At 33.4% G+C, this 4,854-nt stretch overlaps 1 long non-coding RNA gene across 1 annotated transcript; it reads right to left on the reverse strand.

Annotated features, from left to right (window-relative positions):
* Positions 1–803: 803 nt before the first annotated feature.
* On the reverse strand, positions 804–3,451 carry LOC110791209 (uncharacterized). The gene is made up of 4 exons (XR_002534035.2): positions 3,167–3,451; positions 2,771–3,070; positions 1,799–1,946; positions 804–1,275 (listed from the first exon to the last, which is right to left on the reverse strand). It is a non-coding gene; the product is annotated as an uncharacterized lncRNA (long non-coding RNA).
* Between the last annotated feature and the right edge of the window lie 1,403 nt (positions 3,452–4,854).

Genomic DNA, 4,854 nt, shown 5'->3' on the forward strand with positions numbered 1-4,854 from the left:
AATAAAATGCAACAACAAATCAAAATTTTAAATAATACAGACTTATGAATATTTAGCTTGTACCATAGTACAGGCTTATGAATTTTTAGCTCCTTCCATGGTACAAGCTTAAACTACATAAGTCAATACCATGGTCAAAGCTAAAAACTCATAAGTCTGTACCATGGTACAAGCTTAAAATTCATAAGCAGGTACCATGGTGCACGCTAAAAATGCATAAGTTTCTAAAAAAATTCACTACTAGAAAAATCGGATACAGGGGCAAGTCATAATTGCCTCTAAAAATGGGGATTTAGCCTCTAATGAGTTTTTGAAGCAAAAATATGGATGCCTCTAATAAGTCCGTCGCTAATTAGTGGTTGCCTCTAAAGGTGCTTTTAGAGGCAATATAATGTGTTGTTTCCAAAAGTACATACATTTAGAGGCAACCATATAATCTTGCCTCGAAATACAATTAGAGTCAATATAAAAGTTGCTTCTAAAAACCACATATATTTAGAAGCAACCATACAATTTTGCCTCGAAATATAATTAGCGACAATATAAATTTTGCTTTTAAAACTCATATATTTTGGGGCAACCATATAATTTTGTCTCAAAATATTATTAGAGGCAATATAAAAAATTACTTCTAAAAACCACATATATTAGGGGCAACTACATAATTTTGCCTCAAAATATAGTTAAAGGCAACATTTTTGTCAAATAATGATATTTAAATGCAATTTAAGACCGCCATGAAAGGTTTTTAGAGGCACTGCAAATAATATAGCTTATTATTTGTACATTTACAAGCTTGATCATTTTGGAAAATAGTAAACTTTTATTAACCAAATGTGAAATAATTTTTGTACAAGCTCAACCAAATAAAATACACTAGGCGTCTTAACAACTTTGAAGCCAAAAACTACAAAACAAATAAGCTATCCAACCAAACTATACAACTCATACGGGCCATACCCAAAAAAAAGGGAAAAAAAAACTAGCAAAGCCAAAACAAGACAACATTGATCTAAAATAGCTTTGTACAAACTGATTGCACCCTGTTGTATGATCTTCAGATACGCGGCCACCGGCTTCAACAACAATAATGTGCAAAACAGACTACAGATCACACAACAAAGTGCAGGCAGGGGCAGACCAAAGCAGAATAGAACATCAGTACCAAAATGACATCAGAACAGCAACAGAGCACCAGGAGCAGCACAACACAACCACATTAGCACATCAGCCTAGTTCTGCAATTCAGGCTCAGATGAGACACATCCAAGCCCGCTGAAGAAAACATACAACAACAAGACCAAGCAACAGATCAGCAGTAGTAATAAACAAAAAATAAAATTCAAGCATAGATCATAAATATTAAAAAGGAAAATCATGTAATTCAGCATTTACTGTATGAACAAAAGACTAAAAACTGCCAACTCAAATTCACATTGTTGCACTAGTACATCAGTAAAATTTATCTCTAAAATCTGCTTACTCAAATATCACATTGTTGCATCAGTAAATCGGCTATTCTTTTAGTAACAAGAAAATGTACATAAAGAGGACAAGTGCCACTATTCTTTTAGCAAGCTTCAAAGTCCAATTTTTACCTAATAAACAAGTTAAAATAAGAGAGAGACAAAGAAAGTGGCACCTCAACTCAACAACTCACTAAAGAAACTTACATTTAAGGCCCTACATTAGAATTTGTAAGATTTGAAACAGAATCAACAATTAAACAAACCAATAGAGAATCATCAAAGACTAACAATAGTAACCCAAAAATAGAAAATGGGATATGTGAATTTACCAGAGGCAATATCATCAACTACAAGAAAAATCACTGGAGGGAGGAGGTGCCCACTCATATCATCAACGGTCCGCTATATTCCCATTCTGCCTCCATCTTCTACCATTTCAAGACCGGCTCTGGTACAACTTTTGGTCCTCACCCATTTCTGCTCAACAATTGCATCAACCAATCACCCATTAAACCAAAACAAATACCCAAATAACATAACTAGTAAACTACGGAGTACAAAACATAAAATAAGAAAGTAGCTTATCCATACTGGTAACCTACAAGACACAAACAAATACATCGCAAGAGATTACACTAATTATTCGTACAATATCAGCATTAACCTAAAATCAATACACTTCGCCACCCATTTAAGACATTTTATTGAAAAATTAATACCTTAAGGATTTGATTCTTTCGATCATCAATCTGAGCTTAACTCCACAAATTATATTCTCCTTAATCATTTCTCCAAAGAATTTACCTCCGCAAGTAGAGGCACGAATTAATAATCTATTCACTAAAATCGAATTAAAGCTAAGTAAGCTCTTCTTAGAAATCTTCTTACTGAACCTTTCGAAATTTGATTCTAAACTACCCCTAAACTTAAATGAGTTCCTTCTAAAACCTTAAACGATCTTCAAAAATTTAGTTTAAAATCAATATGGCACATATCCTACTTTAAGAAGATGAAATGGATTGCTAGGCATGGATTATGATTGAAATCATAATTGTAATATTTATTTCATTAGTGAAATCAATTTGGAAAACGCAATCGTATTTCCATTTAAAAACCCTTCCTTGTATAAGGAAGCATTATTTTGAATTACTCAATTACATTATCAAAATCAGCTTAATGCGATAATCGAAAACATTAATTCAATAATCAAAAACATTTCTATGTAATCAAAATAATAAATCAATGACTAAACTATTATAATCTGATTAGGCTGATAAAGAAGAGTTGGGCTAGAGTTGTACCCTTGAGAAAAAACAAGAGGCAGAGAAGTAGCAACACAAGAGTCCAACAACTAGAGCCAACAACAACAACAATAACAACATCAGCAGCAGCAACAACAATGAACGACAACAACAATTTCAACATCAGCAGTGACCGCACCAACGAGACAACGGGGTGCCTCCGACGAGGAGGAGAATACGAAGCAGAGATGTGATGTAGGAGAGGTGAGGAGTTGAGGCATGGAAACATCAATCAACAACCAAGGCAGAATCGTCGGAAATAGGACAACGCTGGTGGTGGAGGAGGCCGACGCACCACCACTAGAGGAGAGAGAAAATCGATTGACTTAGGGAATTGTAAATTAGAGTTTTCTTTTTCAATACAACAAATCAGTGAGCAGGATTAAAGAGGATTACCTAATTGAGTGATGGGTTGTTGAAGACGGAAATTCGAGACCACCAACGTCGGCGGTACTGGGAACGAGAACGAGAGCGAAGCAACACCAACAACAACACCTGCATCAGCGGCGACCAGCCAGAAGGAGAGGCGAGGATACATCCGTCCCGGCACGGTGACACAGAGGAGAGAGAAAATTGAATGGGAGGGGAACGGGAGGTGAATCGGGGAGAGAGGTAGAGGAGTGAGAGGAAGGTGATTTCCCGAAAAATATTTCTGGAAAATGGTTTTGGAACACGAGAATTAAAGGTTTATTAGGAAAAGGCAAATTTGTCAAAAAGGACCTTTTATAACTCAAATTTTGCGAGAAAGGACCTTATATAATTTTTTTTGTGAGAACACACCTTAAAGTAATTTTTTTTGCGAGAAAGGACCTAAGGGAAGTTTCCGGCATTGATTTAGCTTTTCCGGCCATTGACTTGCACGTGAGCAGCACGTGTGGCTTACGTTGGCTAAAGACATTGATTTTCCCGAGTCTTGAATTTTCAAGCTTGATTTTATTTCGATTTTTTTTTCAACTTTAGGTTTTAAAGCTTAGAATTTTGGAGGAAAATTGGGTGTGATTAGCAAAATAAAGCCACGCGTGCTTCTCACGTGCAAGTCAATGGCCGAAAAAGCTCAGTCAATGCCGGAAATTTATTTTTGGTTGTCTTTCGCAAAAAAAAAATTACATTAAGGTGTGATTTCACAAAAAAAAATTATATAAGGTCTTTCTCGCAAAAAAATTTACATTAAGGTATGTTTTCACAAAAAAAATTTTATAAGGTCCTTTCTCGCAAAATTTGGGTTATAAAAGGTCCTTTTTAACAAATTTGCCTTAGGAAAAATAATGGAACATTTGACAGGGAAAATGTGTTCGCAACTTGGCATGTTGAAAATAATTTGGTTTTATAAATGAAATAAAATTTAGTTTTTTTTAAAGACATATTTAGCTTGATCTGAATTATACAAAGCAAAATTAATTAATATAGAAAATGTTTATTTAAATAAAATATACTTACGAGAATAAATATATTTCACTAATTTTATTTTTAAAAAATTTAATTCTCAGTTAATCCTTGGATTTAAATAATTTGTTTTAGAATAACAAAATTCGAAATCATTAAGCGAATTAATTTCTACAAATTTATCTGAGGTAAAACTCAATATTTAAATTTCGAAAACTATGTTAAGAGTTAATAATAAAATTTCCAAATTCACTAACTAATTTTTAAAACTTCGAAACCATAAGCTCAAATTCGTTTAGAAAGAAATTTTGAGACAAACATTAAGACAATATTTAATTAGCCTTAAACATCAAGTTAAAAGCTGCTCAAAATTTTCGCTATTACACTTTACCACCTTAGATCGAACAAGTTTCGTCCTTGAAGCTTTAAAATGTAAAACCTTAAGTCATTGGAATAAACTTGGTTACTACTTAATTAGTTAGTTATAACAATTAAACTAAGTGCAACATATAAATGTAAGTATAAAAAGAGTTTGAGATTTATAAGCTAATAACTCTATAAGTTATACAACTCTTATGTATGCAGCACAAACAAGCTTTGTTTTAAAATATTATGCACGATACCTCTTATATATGTAGCATAACCTGTGCATAGGGAAGGTGTAGTAATACGTTCAATAATAAATTCAGACAAAGTTAAAA

The sequence above is a fragment of the Spinacia oleracea genome, chromosome 5 (genome assembly GCF_020520425.1).
Source record: "Spinacia oleracea cultivar Varoflay chromosome 5, BTI_SOV_V1, whole genome shotgun sequence".
Lineage (NCBI taxonomy): Eukaryota > Viridiplantae > Streptophyta > Magnoliopsida > Caryophyllales > Amaranthaceae > Spinacia > Spinacia oleracea.